Source organism: Jaculus jaculus, chromosome 3 (genome assembly GCF_020740685.1).
Source record: "Jaculus jaculus isolate mJacJac1 chromosome 3, mJacJac1.mat.Y.cur, whole genome shotgun sequence".
Lineage (NCBI taxonomy): Eukaryota > Metazoa > Chordata > Mammalia > Rodentia > Dipodidae > Jaculus > Jaculus jaculus.
The window spans coordinates 92,188,820-92,202,522 of NC_059104.1; the positions used below are offsets into that span (position 1 = coordinate 92,188,820).

The 13,703-nt window shown below is 39.7% G+C and overlaps 1 long non-coding RNA gene across 1 annotated transcript in view; it reads right to left on the reverse strand.

Annotated features, from left to right (window-relative positions):
- Positions 1-13,703, reverse strand: part of LOC123459236 — a 44,461-nt gene that overhangs the window by 25,172 nt on the left and 5,586 nt on the right. The window lies entirely within an intron of this gene.

Genomic DNA, 13,703 nt, shown 5'->3' on the forward strand with positions numbered 1-13,703 from the left:
AAATATCTTTAATAAAACTAACCTCAGAAGAGATCAAAAGTTTCAAGCCATCAATATCCATAAAAGAAATTCAATTTTTTTAAAAAAAATTAGGCTTACACATGTTCACAAATGAATTCAACCAAACTTTAAAAAGGTGTTTTGAATGTCATTTAAGCTCTCCTTATTCATAGAGTTTCTGGAGACTAACAGGCATCAACATGAAGACAACGAGAAATATCCTCTCAAGCTTCCCCACAAGCCTACTGAAAGAAAATCTGGTTTTGACAAGATTCCTCAGAGTGTATGCAGTCTGAGAAGGCTGATTTAGACCAGGGCAAGCTATGCTTCATGACCCAAATCCAGTCTATTTCATGTCTTCACAAATATAATACTATTGGAGCACAGCTATGCTCATTTGTTTGTGTATTAATTACAGTTACTTTTCCACAATATCTGCAGGATTGGCTCACTGGGACAGTGACTAGGAATCTCACAATGCCTAAAATATTTACTATCAGGTCATTTAAAGGAAAAGTTGACTTATACTGTATTAATACATAGAAAAAAAATTTTATGGGATCTCTTTAACATTGATTCCAAAACTGTTATAAATACTTCAGTATTATCAAAGATTATGAACATCAATGCAAACATGGAGCTAATTAAAGCTGAACAAAAATCATAAGATTATTAGGTATGATAGCACATACATGTAATACCATCATTCAGAAGGCTCAGATAGGAAGATCTCAAGTTCAAGACCAGCCTGGACTAGATAGTAGAACCTCAAGGCGAGAAAGAGAGAGAGAGAGAATGAGAGAGTGAGTGAGAGAAAATAGTCTTAAGTACTGCAAAAGAAACTGGAAATTTTAACATGAGTTCTTGAAAAAAGCTGCTCATGAAATGGTAGTAAATGAATATACTATTCATAGAGCCAAATAAATAAATCACAAATAAAATCATTAATTTTAGCCAAAGTCTGGCACAACATTGATGGTCAAATAATGACAGGATTTCTAAGCTAGGGTAACTGCTCAGCAGTTAAAGGTGCTTGCTTGCAAAACCTGAGGCCAGGGATTCAATTCCCCAGTACCCATGTGAAGCCAAATACAAAGTGGCACATGTGTCTGGAATTGCAACCCTGGCATGCCTCAAGGCCAGCCTGAGACTACATAGTGAATTCCAGGCCAGCCTAGGCTAGAGCAAGACCCTATCACAACAAATAATAAATAAAACAGGATTTCTACTAAATCAGATCCAATATTGTATGTAGACAATATTATAATACTAGGGACTAAAATAAAATTAGCTTCAAAATATGATAAACAATATGACAATATAGTAAAGCACATGTATATTAGCTGTCTATTAGTACTTGACATATTATCTCAAAATTTGATATTAGCAACTGCTATAAAATTTAATCCGTAGCATTTGCTAACTCAAATGTTTCTGCTTATTAAACATTCATAATCCCTAATGTGTTCAGAAATTAGGACTTTGGTGAGGGGAGTGATTGGTTTCAAAGGTTTCAAAGGATGGCCTTAGTGCCTTTATCAGGGGTTTCAGAGTGCTACCTGTCCCCTTCACTCTGTGAGGACACACTGGAAAAATGTCGTCTATAAACTGGAAAGTGGGCTCTTAGCCAACATATCTACTAGTGCCTTGACCTTGCAATACCCAGCCTTTAGACCATGAGAAATACATTTCTGCTATGTATGGATGACTCAGTTATGTGCTAATACCCACTATTATGTGCTAGTGTAAAAGACTGAGAAGTTCAGAATAACACATGCTCACCAACTCACAAAGGTTCTAGGACTCCATGAACAGCTAGGCTGAAGAGTTCTGGCCCAGGGTCTTTCAGGAAGTTGTTACCCCGTGGTGGGTCAGGGCAGCCGGCATCTGAAGGTGGATAGGGGCTAGAGGATTCACATCGAAGACAACACATTTTCATGTCTTTAGGCATGAAACCTCAGTTTCTCCTTAGTTGTTATTCTCCTTTCTTGACCCCACTGGCCTCTCCCTAGGGCTGCCTGAGTGTCCTTGAAACATAGCAGCTGGTTTCCCCCAGAATAAGTGACTCACAAAGAAAGGCAAGTAAGGAGGAGGAAGCCACAGTGCCTTTTATGACCACTTACGACATGGCCTACCACCATTTCTTTTTTCATTAGAAATGAGGCAGTAAGTCAAGGGAAGGAGAACAAAGCTGCACCTCAAGTCTTAGGAAAGGTACGCAGCACATTCATGGTTCCCTATGGTATACCACTATGAAATGTGACATGCAATTCATATACAAAATTAATACAGTAGCATTCAGATACAAAATTACCTTTAACCTAAAAGAGGAAAAAGGAAAAAAAAAACCTGAAAATATACCAGAGGTCCATAAGCAATTCATTTTTTGTTTGTTTTTTAATTTTATATAAAAAAAAAGAAGACCTAGATGGTTAATGAACACATGAAAGATGCTCAGGCTGGGAACATAGGTCACCGCACCACAGGGAAATTAAAACAGGAAAGATTTTCAAGCTCACAAGTAATCAGAATCCAAGTTAAATAAGACACTCTCTGCATCTGCTCTGATGGATACAAATCTAGTTTCGCAATTCCAAGGGAAACTCAGGGTGAAAAGTAGGACACTCTGAGGCTGAGTTCTTAAGGGTCTGTCACCTTCAAACTAACATGACACCAGCTGTTACGTTACATGGTGAATTATACCACAGCCCTTCAAGTCCACTCCCCAAGAAACTCTATCCTGTTCAGGATTTGAATAAGAACCATTGCTTTTAATAGGAAAAAGGAAAAGGGGACACCCTCACTATTTGCTCCCAGAAAAATATGTATGGAAATCAAATCTGAGGTAGTCAACTCATGTAATGAATAAATTAGCACTGTATACATCAGGATAGACAAAAGCTCACAAATATATTAGGTGACAAAGTAAGCTTAAACATACACACACACACACACACACACACTGTGAAGATTAAATACATGCAGGGCAATTCCAGGTTTTACTTAAGAACTTATGCCTATGGTTGAAAGTGCTTACTGGCACAGCTGGGTAGCCAAGACTCACTTTCCCAACATGTAGGTCCAGATGTAAAGCAGTACATGCAGCTGTGATCCTGGTGTACCTACAACAATGGGAGGTGGAGCCAGGAGAATTCAAAAGGAAGATGGAGCTCAGACACTTCAAGGTTGTCCCCTGACTTCCACAAATGCATGGGTCATATGTGTGTGTGTGTGCGCATGCAAACAAAATAATATTTTTTTAGTTTTAAAATATTCATTTATTTATTTATTTGAGAGGGAGAAAGAAGCAGAGGGAAAGAGAAAGAGAGAGAGAAAAAATGAGCATGCAAGGGCCTTCAGCCACTGCAAAAGAACTCTAGAGGCATGTGCACCCTTGTGCGTCTGGCTTATGTGGGCCCTGGAGAGTCAAACCAGGATCCTCTGCTTTGCAGGCAAATGCTTTAATCACTAAGCAACATCTTCAGCCCCCACCAATAATATTTCTAAGTTTTTAAAAGTTCTTTATTAGAGCTAGTGTACATGGACTGTCCATGATGGTTATTTCTGTGAAAATGTTACAATTTAAATGAAAAATGCCCCTCCCCCCACACTCATGTGCTTAAACACTGGGTCCCCAGCTGGTGACTCTGTTTTGAGAGGTTGTAGAAACTTTAGTAGGCAGGTTCTAGCTAAAGGAAGTGGGTCCTAAGGGAGTGGGTCTTGAATATTTTAGCTGTGCCCTGTTTTCTGTCCCTTTCCTGCTTCCATTTCCAATGAAATCAGGAGTCCCAGGTGTGATGCCTGCTGCCGAGACACCACCTGCCACCACACCTTCACCTCCATGATGGACTGCTTCTCTTCAAATTTGAAGCCATCTTCCCTTGAGCCATTTCTTGTTGGTTAAATTGTGCTAGTGTTAAGAAAAAGTAGTGGATACAGAGGGAATGAGAAGAATGTGATAAAAGACACAAATGGGGGCTTCATCTTTGTCAGTGAAATTGTATTTAAACGAAGTGATGGGCACTTGGGTTGGTTTTATTAGTTTTTACATCTCTTAAGTGTCATTTCATAACAGATTTCAAAATAAAATTTCCTAATGAAATGTAAAAATATTATTTACTTTAGCAATAAAAGAAGCTAGAACACCTAAGAATTTACAATAGTCTCACAATAGAAAAGTGTTAAATTTGATTATATTTGTTGTCATGGTAAATTAAAAGTGAATAAAACTTAAAGATTCATGAAAACTAGAAAAATATCTTGATAGTCCAAAGTGTTTTTTTTTTTTTTAAAAAAAAAGATTAAAATAGACATAGAGGAACTGGAGAAACGGCTTAGTGGTCAAAGTGCTTGCCTGCAAAACCTAGTTAAAGTGCTTGCCTACAAAACCTAAGGACCCAGTTTTGATTCCCCAGGACTCAGGTAAGCCAGATGCACAAGGTTCAGTGTGTGTAAGGAGTTCATTTGCAGTGGCTAGAGGCCCTGGAATACCCATCTCCTCTATCTGCCTCTCTCTCTCTCTCTCTCTCTCTCTCTCTCTCTCTCTCTCTTTCTCTCTCTCTCTCTCTCTCATAAATAAATAAAATATTTTTAAAAGGATAGAAACAGAGAAATATGGAAAGAGTGGGAGCATCAAGCAGCTGAAAATGAACTCCAGATCCATGCACAGTTTTGTATATCTGGCTTTACAGGGGTCCTCTGTAGTCATACCTGGGTAACTAGCTTTGCAAGCAAGTACTTTTTAACTGCAGAAACATTTCTCCAGCTCAAGGGTTGATTTTTTTTAATCACATACAGAGTTCCTTGTTATACATCATATGACAATATCCCTGAATAATAGAACACTAAAATATTGAACTGACAACCCACAGAAATGTAATTGTACACTATATTAAAAGTGAAATGCAAGTGAAAACTATGAAGTGCTGCTTTCCAAGGAGGTTCTCAATGATATAAACACTGGCTGGCATGGGTGAAGGAATGCAAGCACCCTCAAACATTGTTATCCAACTGTGCGGGAATCTAAGTTGTCTAGCATCTATGGAGGCGAATAGTCATAATCTGACAAAACGTACCATGTGTATTCTTGTACCTAGAAATGCCATTTCTAGAAATCTTGCCTGACATATCCACACATACTTATGTGGAATATTTTGTTACCTTGTTTGTAGTTGCTGAGGTTTAAACAAAAGTAAGTATCCCTGGATTGAGCCTCATAGAATAAAATATGATGCATCCATGGAATTGGATATGAGGCAATGGTTTTACAATGAAGCCACTTCTTGATACTGAGCAATGATCCTCAAGATGAATGTCAGAGTGACCAACATTTAGGGTAGTGTGCAGAGAGAAAAGGAATGGTATGCATACAGACCTGTTTATACATAGATAAGCCCAGGGAGGAGAAAAATAAAGCTGGTAATAAGAAATACAGTTAGAGCTGCTTTTGCTTAACGCATTCATACCTCATCTGGGTTCACAAGGTAACTAACAGCAGGATGGAATTCTGGCATCTCTGTCGTCATTTTGTGCCCGTATATGGCTGAAGGCACAGGGATATGTCATCCTTAACCTTTCCTCATTCATCACCTTGACCCCCAGAAGAACAAACTCACCCACATGAGGACAATTGTCCATGAGGGTGAGGTTGAGTCCTCAGCAATTAACTTAATAGACTACCTTGCAGGACAGAGAGGAGCTGAAACAATGATAGACTGGACCACACCTTGACCAAGACTGTTTAATTATGCATACCCCCTGTAGCAGTCAGATTCAGGTTCGCTGAGATGAACTTCCAGACCAGGCACACTTATGGAGGAAGGGATTTATTGAAGTTTACAGATCCAGGGGAAGTTCCATAAATGGCAGAAGAAGCTGGCCTGCCTTCACAGGACCAAGCAGAGAGAGAGAAGTACATGCCAAAAAACCAAAAGCCACACAGCACGCTTCAAGAACTCCAGTTAGGTACACTTTGCATATCTTTAGATTGAAATCTGAAACCCACCATCACACCTTAAGATCCACCCAGTGACACTGCCTCCAGCCAGGTGGCTAAAGATGCAAACTACAAACAAATAAACAACTGAATGTATTGGGGGCCATCTATTCTATTCAAACCACCACACTCCTTAACCTCTATTTTAACCTGAACCTCATGTCAATACCCCAAAGACAGACTTGAGGTCAATAGACCCCTTTACTTACTCATTTCAACTGCTATACTGCATTGAATAAGCCTCCTCCTATTGCTTTTCACAATTACTTGTCTCTTTAATTGGTGTATTGGGGAGTGAGTGGCCAAGCTGAGCTGTTGGGAGCTGACAAAGCCTGGGAGTTTTCCTTAAAATCTCCAGTAAGGATGGAAGAGATGGCTTAGTGGTGCCTGCCTGCAAAGCCAAAGGGCTTGGGTTTAATTCCCCAGGACCCACATAAGCCAGATGCACAAGGTTGCACATGTAACTGAAATACAGTGGCTGGAAGCCCTGGAGTATGCATTCTCTCTCTATCTGGCCCCCTTTCAATAAATTCAAATAAATGAATATTTTTTTAAAAAAAAATAGGTCTGGAGAGATGTCTTAGAAGTTAATGCACTTGCCTGCAAAGCCAAAGGACCTTGGTTCAATTCCCCAGGACCCATGTAAACCAGATGAACAAGGGGACACATTCATCTGGAGTTCGTTTGCAGTGGCTGGAGGCCCTGGTGCACCCATGATCTCTCTCTCAAATAAATAAATAAATAAAATAAAACATTTAAACAGTTAAAATAAATAAATGAAAGAAAAAAAATCCTCCAGTAATAGCCAGGTGTGCTAGTGCACATCTTTAATCCCAGCACTTTGCAGTTTAAGGTAGGAGGATCACTGTGAATTCAAAGGCAGTCTGGGCTACAGAGTAAGTTCCAGGCTCACCTTATTAAGAGTGAAACCTCGTCTCAATTTTTAAAAATTTTTAAAAGGCTAAAACTTCAGTAAGGCTGGGCAAATGGTGTCTAAGTGTACATGGTGCCTGCAATGCAAACATGAGGACCTGTGTCTCCTGCACCCAGGCATGGTGTTGGGGGAACCAAAAAAGGCAGCTCCCCAGGGCTTGCTGGCCAGCTAGTCTAGCTGAATCTTTGAGTTCTTGGTTCAGTGAGAAACCCATCTCAAAATTAAATTGGAGAACAATGAGGAAGGCATCCAATATCAACATCTGGCCTCCAAATAATTATGCAAGCATATTTGCAGACATGTACAGGAACTCTTACAAATATGTGTCTACAAGCATATGAACATGCATACACACTCAAAGGCACACACACACACACACACACACACACACACACACACACACACAAACACACACACACACCAAGAAAACAATAGTAACAAATTGAAAACTCAGAACATCACGAATTTTCCCAAAATAAGTATTGCGCTAAAAAATCCTCGAGTAATAATACTACTATTTGCTTCTAATAGTAGCATTTTAGTATATGAGAACTCTGAGTTACACAAAGTCAAACCAAAACAATAATAAAAACAAGTCTTAAAATTCAGAAGCTAAGAAATATTGTAATTCTAATTCAGTATCTAGGAAGAAATGTAAAAGCAATGTTGCTGGTATACAATTCTGGCCCTAATTACTTTCTTGCCAACCTATAAACATTTCTTCTTGCAGGTCCTGCTTATGTGAGAGAGGAAGACAGAGAGAGAAGGGAGAGAGAGAGAGAGAGAGAGAGAGAGAGAGAGAGAGAGAGAGAGAGATCAATACAGCTCCACAAATGCAATCAGCATCCTCGAACTGCTTAGCCAGTGCTTTTGAGTCATTTTAATGAGAGGTAATGATAGCAAGTGGGAAGTCTCGGGCATGTGACGGGGAGGGAGAGCAGTGCAGGCCAGGTCAATGTAGATTCACCGCACATTGAACTTTTCACTTTTCCTTCCTTGGCGCATTTGTGAACATTAGTGAGGAATTTAGCAGCACTGCAAACCCAAACCAGTCATTAAACATCACAGATTCCCAGTAGGTGTACCTGGCAACTAGAGGGTCAGATGTCTAGCATTAATGTCTCTCCCTAAGGGGAAACTATGGAACAAATGTCCCTGTTGGCAGAGATCTAATGAGCATGACCTTGATGGGGATTACAGGAACACCAAGTAATCTTTACCAAAATACAGAAAGGAGAAAAGCTCACTGCAGACTGAAAGGAGGGTGAGGAGTAAGGCAGAGAGAAGCTCATCAGCTGATGCTTTGTAGCTCTGGCAGTGCAGAAGAACTGTGATTGACCATGTCATCACCAGACATGGTCTACATGGAGCTCTTCAAACAAAAAGCATAGTTTGAGCAGCTACCATAGGTCCAGTGCTGTCTTGGCCTTGGGGATATACCAGTATCTGAGAATAAAATGACATCTTAGTTTTGATGCTGCCCACATTCTCCAGCCCAGAGCAGAAGGTAGGGAAAATAAATGATCCTCAAATAAGTAAATAAGCCTATGACATAATGTTAGCCATGTTGGCCTGATAACTTCTGCATGGGAGGTGAAGACAGAGATGAAGAAGTTTGTAGATAGAAAATACTGTAGATGAGGTGGCCGGGTCTTCCTTTCTCCTGAGGTGACATTTGATTTTTAGAGTTGAGTAAAGACTAAACCATGAAGATATATTTGGGAAATGATGGCCCAAATACCCCAAGCCTGAAACCCTGACAGATTAAGAAGACGAATTCAGAAAATAATGAAGATAACAGTTTGAATGAAAAATTGTATTCCTTATGATTATGCATGCATAGGGATATATACAACATATTGAAAAATGGAGAGCCTGATAATAGATTGAGGAGATGGCACAGTGGGTAAAATGCTTGCCTTGCAAGTATGAGGACCTGGGTTTGATCCCCTGAAGCCATGTAAAAGTAAGCTGGGTGTAGTGCCACATGCTTGTAATCCTGGCATAAAGTGGGTAAAGACAGGAGCTCATTGACCAGCCAGTCTAACCAACTTGGCAAACTCCAGGCCAATGAGAGACCCTATCTCATAAAAGATGGATGGCATCTGAAGAAGGACAACAACATCAGTTGTCCTCTGGCATCCATATGCATATGTACACATGTGCATGTGAACCTGCACACACGTGTCCACCACCCCCCACCCACACACACAAAGAAGTCCTGATGTTATTCCAGTGATGGGATGCAGACTGATTATTTCTCAAGGGGACACTATATCTTCTCACTCTTTGTATCTGAAGAGCTCTGCATGGCATCTATAGGATTAAAAATGTCCAGTGACTAAATGGATGAATAACCTTGATACTTTTGAAATGTTTTGTTCATTATTTTAAAAAATGAAGTGGATGCTTTTAATAATTAAGTTTTACTAGCACAGTGAATACTCTCAACAGCAACAGTGAGCTTCTTAGAAGGATTTGACTTTAACCAAGAGTCGGTCCAAAGTATAACTGGGACAGAAGACATAAAGTTAGTCTGTTCTGATGAGCTCACCTCTGCAGCATAATCTTATCTTCACATTCTTGGGCAAGCCTTATAAAGCTAAATAAGGAAGACAGTGTTATGTTCATATGTCATTTGAGTACAGTGATGCTCAGAGAAATTAAATTTCTGTCCATAAACACAAGGCTAGTAGGTAATAGAGTTGAATAATGAGTGTTTAAACTTCAAATTCCCAGCTCTGATGAAGTACAAATTTATGGCTACTATAGACCTTTCCCTTGTACCAAATAGAGTTTTAGTATCACTTCATAGTGCCAGGACTCAGTGGGTTTTCATCTTGTCACACCATCCTAGGATGACACCTGACAGATGCTGTTCTCTCTGACCTTTAATCTCTGTTCTTAGTGTCAAATGAACTAGACCCAAAGCCAGTCATGATGTTGCATAACTATAAGTCTAGTACTCAGAAGAAGAGGCAGAAGCAAAACAATCAGGAGTTCAAGGATCCCTAGGACTACAGAGTGAGATCCTATCTCAAAAAAAAAAAAATAAAATAAAATAAAAAGAAAAGAAAAGAGCCATGGATCCAAAAAGTTCACATTTACCTTCTTTCTAGTGATGCAGCAACTCCTGACTGACAGTCTCACTTTTTTTAAAAAAGGTAAGGTCTCACTCTAGCCCAGGCTGATTGGAATTCACTATGTAGTCTCAGGGTGTCCTTAAACTCATGGAGATCCTCCTACTTCTACCTCCCGAGTGCTGAGATTAAAGGTGTGCAACACTATGCCTGGCTTACTTTTGTTGTTTTTACTTTAAATTCTTTTTTTGTTCATTCTTATTTATTTATTTGAGAGTGACAGAAAGAGAGAGAGAGAGAGAGAGAGAGAGAGAGAGAGAGAGAGAGAGAGAGAGAGAAAGGGAGAGAGAGTGAGAGAGAATGGGCGCACCAGGGCCTCCAGCCACTTTAAATGAACTCCAGACACATGCGCCCCTTTGGGCATCTGGCCAACGTGGGTCCTGGGGAACCGAGCCTCAAACCGGGGTCCTTAGGCTTCAAAGGCAAGCGCTTAACTGCTAAGCCATCTTTCCAGCCCACTTTTGTTGTTTCTAAATGGAGAAAACCATGTGTTGGAATTATGGAGCATAGAATAAAGATTATGCCATAGATGTCTTTGGATCACTGTCTAAGATATATGGCCGATACTGAAAAAATACTAGCTAAATCTATTTGTGGTTGACTGGTGTCTGGGTCCTGCTAGTGATAACCTACCCTGATGAATGAATCCTAGATGATGAATCCTAGTGATGATGATAGGCTAATATATTGCCCCTTCCCAATAACAATTACATTTAATGTAACTCTCATTAATGACTGTACTGGAAGACTGGTCATGGCTTCAAGGGAGGATCCCACAGACACTTTCACCTTGCTATTGCATGGAAAGGCAGCCTATTTTTTTCCAAATTCCCTAGGCCATGATTTGAGGCTCATAGTTAAAACAAGATGAGGACAATTGACATCGGTTTAATAAAACCTCCAACCTAGTGAGAGCAGTCTGCATACACAGTCCGCAAACTCTAAATTCAGGAAAAATATCTTCATGCTCTGTAAATGAGTAAGTCTAGTGAGCCATGTTTTCTGATATATAGGATTTACTTTTTTCTATAACAATTTTATTTTCTTAATCATTTATTGGAAGGTAAGATCATAGTATAGATATGGAATCATAAAAATAGGTATAACAATTTCCTGGGGCTGACACTACAGAATACCACAAACTAGGAAGCTTTAAGCAGCAGAGGCACATTACCTCACCATTCTGGAAATCGAAGCCTGGTATCACGATGTCAGCAGAACCATACTCCCTTGCAAACCCTTAAGAGTGACTGTGCCTGGCTAGTTGAAATAGCACATCATCTTCTCATCAAAGAAAGTGGTGCTTCAGTTTGGAGAGATGAATTAGAAGTTAAGCCACTTGCCTGAGAAGCCAAAAGACCCAGGTTTGATTCCCTAGACCCTGTGTAAAGCTAGATGCACAAAATGGCTCACCCATATGGAGTTTGCAGTGGCTGGAGGTCCTGGTGCATCAATTCTCTCTCTCTCTCTCTCTCTCTCTCTCTCTCTCTCTCTCTCTCTCTCTCTCTGTCTGTCTGTCTCTTTGTGTCTGCCTTTTTTTCTATCCTTCTCTCTCTCCTTCAAGTAAATAAATAAATAAATATCACACTATGTCATAAATCAAAACAAAAGAAATTTTTTAAAAGGGTGGAAGGGATGGCTTAGCAGTTAAGGAACCTTTCTACACAGCCAAAGGACCCAGGTTTGATTCCCCAGGACCCAAATAAACGAGTGCATGCATCTGGAGTTCATTTGCAGTGGCTAGAGGCCCTGGCATGCCCATTCTCTCCTTCACTGCCTCTCCTTCTCCCTCCCCCTTTCTCTCTCTCTCTCTCTTATAAATAAAACTTTAAAAAGAAGATGTAGAGTTTCCCAGACAGCCATCACTCTAGCTTCACTTAGTAGCTGGCACTCCTTCCTTGGCTTACAAGTATCCCACTCCTATTTCTACCTGTGTACATAGACGGCAGGCAAGTGCAATCACATCAACTTTTTACTTGGATGCTGAGGATCCAAACTGTCATGCTTGTGTTGCAAGCATTTTACTGACTAAAGCATATGTCCAGCTACTCTCACCTTTTTCTGATGGGTAGTAATCAGACTGGATATTAATTAATTGTGTGCTTAATTAGTTGTATTTACAATAGCCTTATTTCTGACATATCAGGAGGTTAAGCACTTAGCATCACTTTGGGGTCACACAGTTCAGTCCGTAACAGTGGGTAACTGGCTGTCCTTGGGGCCTGGACATAGAGGGCTGGTAGCCAGGCAGTGGTTCCAGCTGCAGAACCTGGGCCTCATTCCCAGAGTCACTGGAGGCATCACAAAGCTGGAAGTTGCCTATTCCTTTTGTGCTCACCAGAGGGGTCTTCTCACCATGGATACCATTAATCTCAAGTGGGGTTGCCCTGTTCAGATATCTCAGAGCCTTGAAATAATATAACATCTGGAGCAGAAGGAATTGACCTTTCTCTTATTTCCATTTTAATAGTCCTATTTTTATTTTAGGCCTCATATTACATGTATCTCAACACTGATTATGCTACTTCCATTAGGTTAAACCCTTTGAAATTTCCACTTTTATACATAGAAGTTGGTCAAATGTTGGCAGTTTCACATGGTTTGGTCTATACATTGCAATGCTGCAATCAGAGTCCCACCTTGGCTCTAATTCAACTTAGTCTCAGGACTTCCAAGTGCTCTTTGTGTCTAGTCCCTACCCTTATGTCCTACTGAATCATCCTTGAGAACTTACACAGTGTACCATGAGCAGTAAATCCTTCATGGCCACATACTCAGAGAAGTGCTTGCAGAATTGTGAATTTAAATTATCCCTCTGTTATTTACTGAATGTTTTCCCAATTATTTAATCATCATTGTGACTCAAATTTCTCATTTGTTTTATATATCTATATCTCTATCTACATATATATATATACACACATATATGTAAATATATTTTCCTGGCTACTGAAATACAATAGATGTTTGGTGAATGTTTCCTTCCCTAATATCTATTATATTGCCTAATAATACCAGAAACTTCTCTGAGAAGAGCTGAAATGATGCTTAGTACAGGTAATAAGAATAAACAAACAGAGGACAAATAAGTAGACACCTTTGCAAGTATATTATTTTTTTATGCCATTCTTTCAGATCCAACAGTAGAAGCAACCTCAGGGATTGACTACTCTGGAACTCAGTTACTAGAAAATTGTTGTATGCTATCTTTTCACATCTTAAAATAACAAATCTTCATTTGAATTCCACATACAATAATCCTGCTTACATCTCCCACCATAGTAGTTCTCATCCTTTTTTCCATTGGAAACACATACAACATTAACATAAAGTAACATATTTGACAATTTCAGAGATGTTTCTAATTTCTCATAGGGAATTCTTTCTTTCCCACTCTAAAAACACCTATTGGGAAGGAAATGATGGAGGCAACATTATGGATAACCTCCCTAATCCTTTTCCAGTTAAATTTCCTACAAATGTTAGCAAATCATCCTCCAAAGCTATGTTTGTACATCACCCAATATTCGTGGTTAGTATAAAATTGAGTAGATGTTCACTCTTTCAAGGCTAGCTAAGACCAGGGTCACACAGAATTATTAAAACACCACAAAGCCATTAGGCAATTAATATC